Source organism: Lonchura striata, chromosome 2 (genome assembly GCF_050655825.1).
Source record: "Lonchura striata isolate lonStrDom1 chromosome 2, ASM5065582v1, whole genome shotgun sequence".
In the NCBI taxonomy this organism is placed as follows: Eukaryota; Metazoa; Chordata; class Aves; order Passeriformes; family Estrildidae; genus Lonchura; species Lonchura striata.
In genome coordinates this window covers 36,257,167-36,271,873 of record NC_140704.1, presented here as the reverse complement: position 1 = coordinate 36,271,873, position 14,707 = coordinate 36,257,167, and the positions used below count along the sequence as shown (strand labels likewise).

The window sequence follows — 14,707 nt, the reverse complement described above, 5'->3', positions numbered from 1 at the left end:
TTTTTTTTCCTAATATCAAACCTAAACCTTCCCTGACGTAATATGAGACTGTGTCCTCTTGTTCTGCCAGTTGCTGCCTGGTGAAAGAAATTTACTCCCACCTGTCTACAACCTCCCTTCAGGAAGCTGCAGAGAGTGATAAGGTCACCTCTGAGCCTCCTGTTCTCCAGGCTAAACAACCCCAACTCCCTCAAGCGTTCCTCACAGGGCTTGTGTTCCAAGCCCAAATTTCTGTGTTGCAGTGAGTGAGGGAGCTGCAGTCTTGGAAAGGGAGCCTTTACCTCCATGCAGGAAAAGTAAGGGCACTTCTGCCTTCCGTACACCCAAAATGCAGCCATTTGTGTATGACTGCGTTTTGTGAAGGGACAAACCCTGCACCCCAGACTTGCTGGTTTATTGAGCTGCATCTCAGAATGGAGGAAAACTTTCACATACAACTCAGTAAGACAAAACAGGCAGATTGTCACTCAGCTCTGAAGATCCCTCAGTTAACCCGTGACCACCTGACTGCAAGACAGCAAATGGATGTAGAATGAGGGGTTTCCTATGCTTAGCAAATGAAGCAGGAGCTACTATTCACACATGGTGAACATACATAACTGAAAAAAGCCACAATGGTTAAATACAAAAAGAGATGCTGCCTGAAGAGGAAAGGCTCATGGGCAGGTGGCTAAACATTGACTAGTAGCTTTCAACAAATATGGGAGATCCACAGCAGCAAATTTGCTTTTTCCTCTCTCTCTCCACTCACTGAACTCTAAGCATTTCAGTAGATGCTATGATTTTTTAGGTCATTCTACCTCTCATGGAGCTCAATTTCAAGTTTCAAGGAAATTTCAGAGGGAAACATTTTGAGTATAAAAAAAGTAAAATGCAGACTTGCTGCACAAGCTACAAAACCATGAAAAGATTTTTTTAATATGACCATCCAGGACAGTAGCTAAGAAAAAGAAAACATATACATAATAGACATATTACTGATTATGAGAACAATAAATCACAGACACAGTGCACCAGCACAACAGCTGAAGACAGCCTATAGAATAACACATAGCCACAAAGACAAGCTTGAATAAATGTACTTCTAAGTATGGAAAAATCTAACATATAAATGCTGCGCTTACTCCAGGGTAGTCACCCTACACTTCTATCACAAATGGGTCTGCTTGCAGATGCAGTAATGACAGTGAACAATTTATTGTCATGCCTGTCACTGTTCATTCACCTTTTTTTTCACACATATTATTACTTTGCATTGATTCTAGATGAAGAAGAAAGCAAAAAGATCTTGGCTTTCAAAACTTTACAAGAGGGTGTACTTATACTTCCTCACAGAGATTTGGAACCAGATTCTCCAAAGTTATTTAAATGCTTTACATTTCTTTTTGTGACTTTGTCCAAAGCGTGTAGAAACCAGTATATACTACCTCTCAACCAGCACAAGCACCTGGTTGTAATTTTGTGGCCTTTTTCATTATCTTGCATTTTTTATCTTTCCTCTTATTTTCACTCCAACACAAAGTGTTCCTGTTCCACAGTCAGAGCTCTTGGGCAGTATGTAATAATACATCTGAATAATACAACTGCAGAAGCTGATAGCAGTATATTAATTTGTATAGAGTTTAGTTTCCTTTAACTCATGGCTATTTTCTAAATTCCTGTATGCATTATAGTATGTATAAAATTCCAGAGAAAGGAGCCTTAAATACTGCACAAAGCACAAAAGGACTAGAGACCTTACCAGATCACAAAGCAGCCCCACACAGTTCTATACCACTACAGCAAAAATACCCATTAAGGTTCTTCTTCTTCTCTGTCAATGATGGCTATTGGAAAGAGGAGGATGACACACTTATCCCAGAAATTTCAAAAAAATATCCAAGAACCAAGCAGGTCTCTGTGGAAAAATACCTGCATCACATTGTTATAACTGCTATCCTCCAAGCACAAAGACACCGTTGAGAGTCAGTAAACACCAGAAAAAACCCAACAAACAAACAAACAAACAAACAAACAAACAAACTCCACAAAGGCAAAACAAAAACCCCTAAAAACAAACCCAAAAGACAAGATAGCTTGAATCAGATTGGGAAAACTTGCTTCTTAGTTTCTCTGAGAAACAGCAATTCAATCAAATCAATGAAAATGAAAGAAGTGGGGTTTCTTTCAAATTAACATTTAAGGTAAGTCATTTTATCAAATTTATAGTCTTTTAACTGATGTTTATTTTTCCACCAGATTACACAGGACAGGCTGATTAAAACAAATATTTTGTTAGTTTACCTTTAAATGTGAAACTTACATCAGAATGACCAAGTCCTATATTACAAAGCAGCCTTTGAAATTAATAATGCCTTGATCCTTGAGTGGCTATATTTTATCATACACAGCTTATTTGTCCATATTCATCTCACTCTGCTTTGATATTTGTAATAATATGGATTCTTACTATGAACCTAATTCTGTCATAAAAGAGTAAGAGAACAAAGTTTCTATACTAATAATTCAAACAGCAAAACTGTTTGGTAAAAATACCAAATTAAATTAAAAAATATGATATAGTTTACATTTCATGTTAGCTAAATTTCACAGAGGCACTTTATATGGAGAGAGAAGGATATTATTCATTTGAAACTGATTATAAGTACACTCATTGCACAAATCTATTTCATACATCAGTGGGGTAGATTCTTATTTCTTTTATATAAAACATATATAAATGGAAAAGCACATTTCTTCTAAAAACAGAGTAAATTCCAGTTATAATGTCCTTCATTTGGAGATACAGTGAAGAACTCCAATTATCTCAGGAGGATGTTGTCATCATGAGACCTAAGCTTCATGGCTTCAGTGTGCTTTCAGAAATACTGTACTTCTGAAAGAGTTCTTCTGCTTGCATTTCAATATAAAAAAAGATGACAGTTTGTCCTATGCATGCGTAATAGTAAATCAGCAAGAAATATTAATTAAGTTTATCTGAAAATTGTTGAATAGAAGGTTGGTACTTTTTTACCTGTAGTTAAAAATATAAAGGAAATAAATTATTTTAAGACTCAAATTTATAAACACAAAGATAAGCAGCTTTATTTTCTGAACCTTTCAGTAGCCCGGTGAAGCAAGTTCAGACTCCTTTTCCGTGGAAAATCAGTCTTGCATGAGACATGGCATTTTTTCAGGGGAAAAAACCTGTTTGGGAATAAATTGAGAATTAAAGTGCATGGATTCTTTTCATCTGATCACATAACAGTGAAATAATAGACATAATTCAAACAGAGGAGAATAAAAGTAGTTTGCATTGGAGATTCAATACTCTCTTACTTAAGGATAAAGAATTTCTAATAGCCATTAAAAGGAAAATCAAGGAATATATCAATTTTAATTTGGTCTTTGCATCATATCATAGTGTACTGAAGGCTTTCAGAATAATTTTTAGGAGCTGGATTTTAGGTGTATGTCATGAAATTAGGAAATGCCAAAGGCAAGAATAATTGGAGCTATTAGCAAAGATAACAATAAAAAATTTAAACATCAAAAATCCCATAGTAAAAAGCTTATGTAGAATTGCTACAGATTAAGGCACTATTGAATAATATTGCTGTTAAAGAAGCCAATTATTTTTATAGACCAAATAAATTTTTCTATGATAATTCATATAAAACTGGTAAATGGTTAACTGCCTTAATAAAAGGGGAAGAGAAATCTCAACATAACAGCAATTTATACAAAACAAGGGGTGATAATGAACAAGAAGAATTAGGTACGTGATATCTCCAGGGCACATTATGAGACTACATAAATCTGAAACTTCTGAAGATGATATCCAAAATTAGGGACTGAAAATGAAGAAATTTAATGTTATCTATCTTTTCTTTAACACAGGAAAAAAGAGATTGGCTATGGTTCAAAACACATTGGGAAGTTAGACCTTAGCGATGGCAAAGATGGTTGCCCATCAGATTTTTTAAACCTATATTTGAAGTACCTGGGCTCTTCAAGCCACAGATCTTCTAATTTTCTTTTGAATGAAGCTAAACAGGCCTTATTACTGAAATAATTCCTAATTTTAAACCGAAAGCAAGGTATTTGGGATTGTTCAAGTTGTAAGCCTTTTTTTCTCATTTGTCACAATATCAAAATGTTTAGTCAGCAGAAAAAGAAAGGTAGCGAGAAAATGCTCATGAAGATCTGATGGCTTCAATAAAAAAGTCTCCTACCACAGACCAATAATAGGGTATTTAACATTAGCACTATTGTTGCCCAAAATATTTTCTGCTCCCCTAAGTGGTAGCTGCAGTAGCTACTGAAAGACTGTATGTCCAGCAAAACTGGGACACGGGCATAGATTTGTTTGAAACAGTGTCATGAAAAGGCAGTTCTTGAGACCAAAACTTCACTTTGAATTGAAACTTCAAATTCAACCTTTGTTTCAAATAAATATTTATCAGATGGGATAACCTCCTCAGAGCTCTCACAAAGAATTTGTCCTTATTTATGAGTAAAATTACCTCTGCTGAATTTAGTAGTAGATCCTACAGTGACCTCAGTAAGTGAAGATTCACTTTTATTGATGTTTTCTTTGCCTGATACCACAGGCAAAGACAGGTTGGTCGTACAACAAAGACTAACTTCATTTGGTTATTTTCATATTGTTCTGACTCAATCTATTTAGCTAGAAAGAATAGACTTGGTGAATAAGTTGTTTGTTCACTTAGCATTTGCTGCTCAGAAACAGTGACATTGCAGGAATACCAGTGTTTAGGTGCCTTCTATTTAACTAACCTACCTCTCATTCACGGTCCTTTAAAAATTTAAATTTTTTTGTTTCAGATCCTATAAAAATTTATGATGAGAACAGGACATTTGGTCTCTGCATGACTCTTGATCTCATACACAACTCACTCCAATTGACCCATATTCTTCTGCTTAGGATAAAATTGATAAGCAAGGACAATCAAGTACATTGTATAAATTTAAAATCTTTGAGGTCTTTCTTTTTCTTTCTATTTTCCTTGAAATAACCTTATGCCTGGGGAAGTCAAAAGCAATAGTGTCCAAAACATTATTATTATTAATATTACAAAATATTATAAAATTATTGCAAAATTAATAAATGCATTATAGAATTAAATTACAAAATTATTATTCACACATTGGAGATGGGTTGTAACTAAAACATGTATATTTTCACTTGTCTACCTAAAAAATTTCCTTTGTGTGGTCTTTGAACTATCTGGCATTGATTGTTAATGTTACAGACAGATACTTGGAATTTCTGCAAGAGAAACTGAGTGTCCTTTCTAAGTTTGTAAGTTTGTTTGTTTGGTTTTTATTGTTTTGTTTTATTTTGGGGTTTTTCTGTTTTGATTTTTTGTCTGTTTGTTTTGGGGTGTTTTTTTTTGTGGGGTTTCTTTGGTTTTTATTTTTTTCTTTTTGGTTGGTTGGTTTTTTTTGTGAAGACTTGGTGAACATAGGGAAAGGGATTACAGGAGGTCATAGAAGACATTACCAGTTCTTTATCCAGATCTTAGTTCCTCCTGAAGAAAGCCTGCCCTTTGATGGGAAAATAGTTTGGGAGTTTGGTTTCCAACTCTTGCTGCAGCGATCGTTGCATCTCATTGGACAGTTGGCACAACAGTAGATACCCTCAAGATTTATGATAATTTAGCACCATAGGGACTCTACTAACTGCTCGTAAGACTGCAGTTGGAATTATTGGATTTCAGTAACAATTACAGACTTGGCCTTTAATTTAATTTCCAGTGTGCTGTTTTATTTCTGCCTCATCCAGCATGGTGTCAGCAATGCAGGATCAGGCCCTTCAAATTTGCTTACTGACTGCTAATAAAACTCAATGCACAAATCATGGGTTTGAAGTCAGTGTTTTACTAAGGGCACAAGACAATTTCTCTTAGTGAGAGACATTTTAAAAATGTTTAATGGTTTGACTTCTTGTGATCTCAAGAAAATTTTCATTTTAAATGGTTTTAGTGAACAAGTGCATTCAGAAAGGAATAGCAGAGCAAACAATAAAGACTTGTCTTCTTTATGCTTTTATAAAAAAACAAACATACTAGATTTTTTTTAAGGAAAATCATGTGTGTATGTGCTCAGGGAATATGTTTCATTTACCTGGGCATCTTTTTGTAGTACAAATTTATGATCCATAAGATTTGGAAGGTTTTGTGATGATGGGAAGGTGTCTGACAATGTTACATGAATCAAGAGATTAACTACCTGAAGGCTGAGTAAAGAATGTGTTTTTTTCATAAGGACTATGCACACCAACATTTTTTATTAAAGAATTCTGTCATACTGAAGTATGAAGAATCTACACCAACCTGGAATTTTGGACAGAGAGAAAAGAAGGAAAAGAATTAATGGAAAAACAAAGCACATGATTTGAAAGAGAAATTGTGCTTAATTTGCTTAGCTAATTGATGATTTTAGAGGACAAAATGGTAGTGGAAAGCCATTTTCCTTTTCCCAAGCCCCCATGAGACTAAATATAAAATTGGAGGACTGGTTTAGGTTTGTTCTCATCGGTATTGATCAAAACCATAGCTTAAATAACTCTTGAGACAAAATATACATTGTTAAAGTTTCAGCATTCTCCTTGTTTGGAGATGGTTCTAGAGATCCAGTGTTCCCATGACCGAAATTGCAGAGAACTCCTAGAAAGTTCAGATCTTTCATTTTCCTAAAAATTCCAGAAGCTGTCTTTCCTTTTCTGTTCTTCACTGTAGATCCTTACAAATTCCCAGACATTCACCCTTGGAAATAGTGAAAAAAAAGATATAACAAAAAATTAATTGTGTTTAGAATTCTACATCTTGAAGAGGTTTTTATATATATCAGACTTGGGAAAGCTACTGGCATTTTAATTAACTACTTCAAAATTGTTACCATTTAGAGCCAAGGCAAAAAGGAGTAGACTCAGGTTTCTATTCTCCAGTCTATTTCTTGTTGGTGTCCTGCCCCCCACATGTGTAGACAAGCGATGTTAAGATTTTCTGTGTAGATTCACTCCTGAAGAAACAACCTAAGATCAACAGGAAATATAAAAACCTGTTGAAAAAGAGTCAAGTATAGAGAGGAATTATAGTAATTGTCTTCAGCTGGCTTCACACTAGCAAGGTAAAATTTTTTAACTGTCTACTCTGTCTGACTTAAACACTGCAAATGTTTACTCAGAGAGGAATAGGGCCAGTTGTCTCAGTTCACTCTGAGGGAAAAAAAGAATTACAGAGAGGACAGAAATAAGACAATCTTCCCCTGGCAGCATTGCATAAAGTGTTCTAGAGGAAACAGTTGCTTCATCCCTTCCCAATCTCTCACTGGTTATTACACTAAAATGCACCCCAGACAATCACTATCATAATGAGGTTAACGGATATGATAAATTCAGCAGAAGCATTTTTTGGTTTTGATTGACTTTGTGGCTGTGAATTCCTAAATTCATCCTTCCCACACTTCACTCTATGATTGACAAATATTTTTTAGGCCTAATCTGAATATTCATTGACACGTTTAAAGCTTTAGTGAAATCCTTGAATAAAAATAGTGGCAATAAAAAGTAATATTCATTTCAAAACACCTTAGAGAGGGAGTTCCTTCTTTTTCTAGGACACTCCTCTGGTGAAGAAGCATGCTGCTACATCAGATCACCAGAGAAGAAGAGAATGTGCTCAAGCACAGAGGATGCTGTGTACATTTTGCAGAGCTAGAGGGTAATTACATTTTGTTTGGCCCCCACAAACATTGTATCAGGAAAAACCCAAAATTTAAACCACATTTTCAATGCTATAAGATAGAAAAAAGAGTGCCATAAACAATTGGTACTCTTCAGTATATGATATTTCACTCATTTCATATTGTCAGTGTCCCTTTTAAGAGCCATAAAAATCTTAACAGTTGTGCTGCTGTAGGGCTTACACTTAATTGTTGCAAAAAACAAGTGGGAGTCAGTGTAATGAAAGATGTGCTCCTGCTCTAAAACTCCTTCAGGCACTAAATTAGAGTTCTCCAAAATAGGGCATGGATTAGAACTACCTTTTCTACTTACCAGGGGAGCAATCATTTTCAGCATGCATAAAAGTCAATGTGCATTTTTTCACCTGTCCATGGGGATATTATTTTATTAAATAAGTTCTGGAAATATAAAGATCAAAGTGAAAATGAATGCTCTCCTTTACTTTTTTTTTTTTTCCTGTAACCTTCCTTCTAACTTCTACCTATCCTGTACCTGCACACAAGCAACAGTTTCACAGCCCATTATTCTGATCAATGCAAGCTGAGGGAATCTTCTGCATCAAGAACTGAACAGCTGGGAACATGCTTAATTATGTTCTAGGCTAGTGAAATAACACTATAAAATAATTATTGGCACAGGACATTAGTGTTTAAGAACAACAGCTTTAAGGTTGGGGGTTAATTTTAGAAAAAAAAGGGACTGCGGGGAAAAAAGCTAGCTGCAGAGAAAAAAAAATTACTGAAGCACTTGGTCAGCAGAACAAGAATAAAAAAGCTGACTGAGGTAAAGTTACTCAAACTTTCAATTTGCTACTCTTAGTTTTTGGAGATCAGGTAGGCACTCTACTGACTCTCACTCATCCTTCAGTGCAGCTTCCTTTCTCCCCCATCTTCTTGCTTTGCTTCTTTCTCCAATTCACTAGGTTCAGTCTCTTCCCTTTACCAGGAAGGAGCTAGAGAGGAGACCTGTCCCACTGCAGAAGAAGGTTGTCATCGGAGAGGGCCATGAAGCTTTGCAGGGAGTGGGGGCAGCAGGAGATGCCTACCAGAACCACATGGTTCCTGTCACAGTCAAACTGCCTGGCAGTATTTTCAAATAAATGGGCAAAAGAGACAATTCTTAAAAAGTGCCCTTTGAGTGAGCATCACTGGTTACCAAGCACTGAGCACATATTACTGTAAGGGGTAAAGGTTCTTTTAATCATAGGCAATTTTTTTTATTTTATGAAACTGTGGCTGTGACAGCCTCATGCATGTGAATCTTACCAGGGCTGGAAAGCAGTCAGGTTGCAGGCACATTCATAGGGTAAAGTAAAATAGATTAGACACATAGCAAGTTTCAAGTTTTAAATATCAAAATTAAATTGTACAACTTGAATACAAAAAGACTAACCTTTTTCAACAATATTTTTATTTAAAGAATTGTCACTTTCAGCAGAGGAACAGATTTTGCTTAAATTAAAAAAAAAAGAAAAAAAACAAACAAAATTTTTCCCAAACTTATCATTTCTAAGTAAAGATAGAACCATCTGCCCACTTACACCAGCTGGGTGTCTGGCCATGAATGTCTGATATTTCATGCCAAATTGAGTAGTTATCAATGGTTTATTATTTATCTATTTATTTGCCTACTTATTAAAAAAAAAAAAATCTCCACACTCAGTTAATTTGCATAGCTGCAATTCTGTGTTTCCCCCCCTCATTTAATTTTTAATGCACCTGAAGAATATGGCTGCTATGCTGACCCCAGTTTGAAGTCTAATGAAATCTCACCACTTCCAGCAGAAGTCTAAACAAATGCTACCCTGGAAATCAGACTGTAGTTTTCAATAGAACACAAATGTTCATTTATCAAAATAATAATATCAACTGCTATTTGACTGCTTTATTTTTATATCATATATAAGTGGCTAATCAGAAGTAATAACTTATTATTAAATACAAATATTTTTTTATTTACATAAATAAGGCTTGTCTTCTTTTGCCAGCTTTGGGTTCCCTGCTAGCCATCACAGACTGTATTGGCAGCCACAGTACCTTCACTGGTCTTGCCAATTTAAGTGGAAATAAATCTGATCTTTATTTTTAAATTGCAATTTAATATTGCTGAAATACACAAGACTGATTTGAAAATTTGGTTTTTATTCTGATTTTTTTTTTCTCAGATTAGCCTTTCCTACACAGCTTGGAGTTTCATGGCTTAGCTCCTTTGCCATGTTTACAGACTGATATTTGATCACATTGATGCTGTTCCTCAGCACACTGGTGGTACAGAGTCAATGGAATTGTAAAATTTGAAGATTTCATCCCTTGCCAATGTAGAATTTTTATTTATATAGATTGGGGTCTACTTTAATTTTGACTCATTTGGGGACTTTTTTCAATACTCCAAGGGTTTGCCTAAACAGGGACACTCAGGAAAGTTAATCCAAAGTAATTAAAACAGTGAATTTAAAGTGGATTAGTTAAACCACATTAAACCCCAGTGTGGACTGGGGTTTAATGTGGTTTAACTAATCCACTTTAAATTCATACCTTTAGTTAATTTGGATTAATTTTCCTGAGTGTCTCTGTTTAGACAAGCCCTAAAGCCCCAATCCTGTAAACAATTTATGCACACAAGTATTTGTATGTGATGCACTTAATTAGCCTCGATTCAGGAAAGCACTTAAGCTCTGCTGAAATCAATGGAACTTAAGTGTCAATGGATGGTTTTGCCTGAATAGGGTCCAAAGGCACCACATACAAAAATGTTGCCCTGGTCACTCATATTCACAGGAATCGTGGCTTATTTTCGGATGTTCCTAGAAAGAACTTTTTCTGGTATCGAATTTCTTTTCTTTTTGCCCTTCTCCATTAAATCTGTGTGTAGCCTTGCTCTGCTCTATCCAGTTTCTCCACCTCTCAGTGTGCTGGCCCAACAGCTACATGGTACACCACATTATGCTGATATGATTCTGTGCTGGTGCACTGTGTGTTAAAAAATCAGGTTGATTTTTTCACATTTCAGAGGAAGTCTCACACATGACAAATTTTAATTGAGCTGGTCTGGAGTAAATGATTCCTTTTATTCTTTCCAACAGGAGTTTATCAGTCTTTTTTGCCCTTGCTCACTCAATTTTCCTTGATTCCTTTAAATTTTTTCAGAACACATTAAGTCATGCCTCTTTGTCCAACTTACATGATGCATTTCATCATGTTTGACATAACTGTCAGTATGTCAAGTTATGCATTTTACTAAGAAAGCAGGAGATGTTTGGTTCTCCACTGGAAGAAGACACAATATGTTGTAGTAGTTATTTGGGACGTGTAATTATTAATAGGAGAATGATAATGAATCACTTGACATACATGTTCACAAAGAGCTTAAATAAGCTCCACTACAGCCAAAGATTTCAAAATTGCTTAAGACCCATTTAAGTTATGGAGTAAATGTCTATGGTCAAATCTTATAATAATTCAGAGGAATAACGAAGTTACTTTTTCACACAAGAAGGCTCAGGTGGAGAATGAAAAAGACAGAACAAAACTTGTAGTTAATTATTCTCCTTATGATTGGTAAATATTTTAAAATAATGTACAAAAGCAGAACTTGAGAGTTATTAAGTGAATAGTTACAATGGAAACTGCATGCTGACAATGATGTCAAGCAGATCCTACTGGAAGAAAATACACCAAGTCTAAAATGAATATAACTTTATTCTTATTGGCTGTGTATAGAATACATGTCACTGTAGGGTCTAGAAAAGACAGAAGTACTCCACAAGTATTTCCCAGTTTCTCTATGGGAATTCAGTGGATAGAGGAGTGCAGTTTTATTTGATTCATGGGAGAATATCCAGTCATAAAACCTTGAGATTTTCTTAAGATTCCCGAGTTTCAAAATTTCTTGGATTACAGATCAAAAATGAAATCCAAACAAGATGCTATAACAATTTGAAATACAACTAACATGTGCATATAAACTAAGTAGATTGAACTTAACCCTCCTTAATCTTGAAAATACAGAAATTAGTAATATTTGGAATTTATTTTCCTCTTTATTGGTGCATAAGAAAGGGATTAACTTCTTTACAATGTTTTAATTTAGGGGTGGAACTTCCATTCTTGCTTAAAATGGCACTCTAAATGTTATGATTAGCCTAACAATTGATTGCCAATGAAACAAGAATAACTACTTTTGGCAGATTCTGCTGTTGTTTTTCCTGATGGCTTTTGTCCCAGCTTTTATTGTCCATGGGATAATTTTCATACTGAGAATACTGAGAGGGCCCAAATTTTTTAAGACATCCCTTAAGTGCACACACAGCTAGATATCCTATGCTCATATAATTATTCCAGCAGTTATTTAGACAACTCGCAATTACCTGACTTGAGGACTCAGTGGGAATATGTGCCAAAGGCAGGTGCACACTTCCCTTTTTTAAACAGCAGCACGAATTTGCAGGCTTATAAAGAAAAGGTCTCGATACTTTCAATACTAATTTTACCTAACGAGCCCTGTCTATACACCCATATCTTCAGCACATAATGTGCTATATAATTCTTCACATTGATATTTCATCTCCCAAACACATGCTACTTTTGCACATGTTCTTAACTAAAATGCACAGTATTGCAAAACAGAAAATAGGAACTTCAGTGTATTTATAGTGGACAGGTCACTGTGATATATACAAGCTGACTGTAGATGGCTGTATTATTTCTAAACCAAATGCTATGCCCTGTGTTGAACAAAATCATTTTTTCATCACTGAGCTGTTCAAGTTATTCAAAACATGGTATTATTAGAAAAAAATTACATGCCCTTGACTGCTTGGCTTTTTTAATATCAAGATCTGCTCTAACATAAAATAAATGTAAGGAGAGACAAACAGAAAATTTTTATTGCAAACAGAAAATGAAGGGATGTGTTTGAAATTAATGAACATATGGACACGCAAGGAAATTCTCATGTCTTCATTTGTTTTTTGTCCTGAGCTTTTTAGTTTTAAATCTACCAACAATTTAACTTTAAATGGCTCTTTCTACTTTAAACAATCTGATGTAGCAAAAAATGTAAATGTATGGCTGTAAAACACTATCATCAGCAGGCCGGAACCTACTTTGGTATCTCTTTTCTTAATCAAACATCTGGGAATCAAAAACATCTGTAGACTGACATGGAGTTAAGATTTCCTCTCTAAGTGTCTTTGGCAAAACCACATAGATAGGCTGATTATCTCACCCTGAAATCACCCAAAAAGCAAAAAAAGTTCCTTTCTGTGAATCAAGGGAATTATAAGAAATATATTCAGAGATTAGATACCATATATTCATCATGCAATTGTTATTAAACTTAAAAAGTTTTATTCCTGTTTCATTTCTAGGTGTATCTCAGATTGTCTTTCTTCCTATGTTACCTTGAAGTATGTTCTAATAGTCAAACATGCCAGTTTTAGGCTTATTTTTCCAAGACTCATGTTCAAATAATACTTCTGCTTCAGCTACATCTATAATGTAGCATGTCTCTAGTTTCCCCTTCTGTCTTGTACTGGTGTCTCCAAAGAAAAGCTTGGATACATAGTGCATCGTCATACATAAAGAGAAACTGCAAAACGGTCACAAGGAGCAACCTAAGTTACAAGGTGCTTCACGACACCTTCAAACGCTTGCATAAATGCACGTCTTGCAGGCTGTTCTTGCAAGGAAAATAAACTCTTCAATACTTGGGGCTCCTCTGTTCGCGTCCCTTCATGATCGTTAATGAAGGGCTGGTGCCAAGCAAGCGGCACGTTTACCGGATTTTCCAAGCCTTAAGTACGAGATGTTTCTGACTGATCCCATCGCGTGCCAGCGATCCAAGCGCGCTTGGGAAGGGGCGCGCGTGTCGCGGGGAGCTGCTGCTGCTGCGGGGCCGTGCTGGGTGACCCCGCTGCTGGGGCCGGCACCCGCCTGCGGCCGCCCGAGCCCCAGCCCAGCACCTCACTCCTTCCCGAGCGCTCTGACCCCGGCCAGGCGCTCCCGAGGAGCGATGATACGGACCCACTCTCAACCACCTTCATTTTAAACCCCTTCCCCCCACCCCTCAGCACGCATGACTGCTAAGTGCACTCTACGCACGCCTTATGTAAATACAAACGGATCGGGCTTCCTCAAGAGGCCGAAAGGCCCCGAAGAGACGCAAACCCTCCCGATTCCGAGCAACCCCGCCGCCCTTCTGCTGCTGCCCAGCGCGGTGGCGGGAAGCGGGCACCGGCCAAGCCCCGAGGGCAGCCCCACGCTCGCCCTTCCCCTTCCAGCAGCTCCCCGCAGCCCGGCGGGCAGCGGGAGCCCGGGGCAGGAACCGGGGCAGGAACCGGGAGCAGGCGCCGGGCGGCCGCGGGCTCGGGCGCCTGCGCGGCGGGAGCGGGGCGGCGCCACCGCGCGTCCCCGCGGGCGGGCAGGAGCCCTTCCCCTTCCCTTCCCTTCCCCGGGTCTCCCCCACCGCCTCCCCCTGCCCCGCGTCCCTCGCAGGGCGTCGGGCCGGCACTGGGGTCTGTGCGCCGCGCCGAGCCGCAGGGAGGGAGGGCGGGAGGGGAGGAAGGAGGGAGGCGGGGAGGGAGAGAGAGAGAGAGGCTGAGCCAGATCTTCATGCCACTGCAGGCAGCAGCAGCAGCAGGTAAAACCAGCCCCAGAGCATCTGCTCCCCTTCACCCGCTTGCCCCCCTCCCCGCCGGCCGCCCCGCAGCCGCAGTGCGCCGCCCCGAGCCCCGGGCCCCGCCGAGCCCCTTCCGCGGCCGTCAGAGGCGGCGGCGGGGCCGGGGGCGCGCCGAGGCCTGCGCGCCCCGCGCCGCCGCCGCTCCGCGGCCTCGCCCGCCCTCCTCCCGCGGGGTCCCGCCGGGAGCGGCCGCCCGGGGCGCGCCGAGGGCAGGCGATCCCCGGCAGGGAGCTGTGCCGCCACAGCCCCGCTGCCGGAGGTGAGAGCAGGGAGGGAGGA

General features: G+C 38.4%; 1 protein-coding gene across 9 annotated transcripts in view; it reads left to right on the top strand.

Annotated features, from left to right (window-relative positions):
* Positions 1-14,146: 14,146 nt before the first annotated feature.
* TBC1D5 (TBC1 domain family member 5) overlaps positions 14,147-14,707 on the top strand; it is a 315,956-nt gene continuing 315,395 nt past the window's right edge. For 4 of the 9 annotated variants that reach the window (XM_077787232.2, XM_021538134.4, XM_085568725.1 and 1 more), the window contains exon 1: positions 14,160-14,389. The gene's annotated coding sequence lies outside the window, so the exon portion shown is untranslated. Of the gene's footprint in view, positions 14,390-14,707 lie in introns of all 9 variants that reach the window. The other 5 variants (XM_077787229.2, XM_021538129.4, XM_021538130.4 and 2 more) reach the window with 3 other exon arrangements.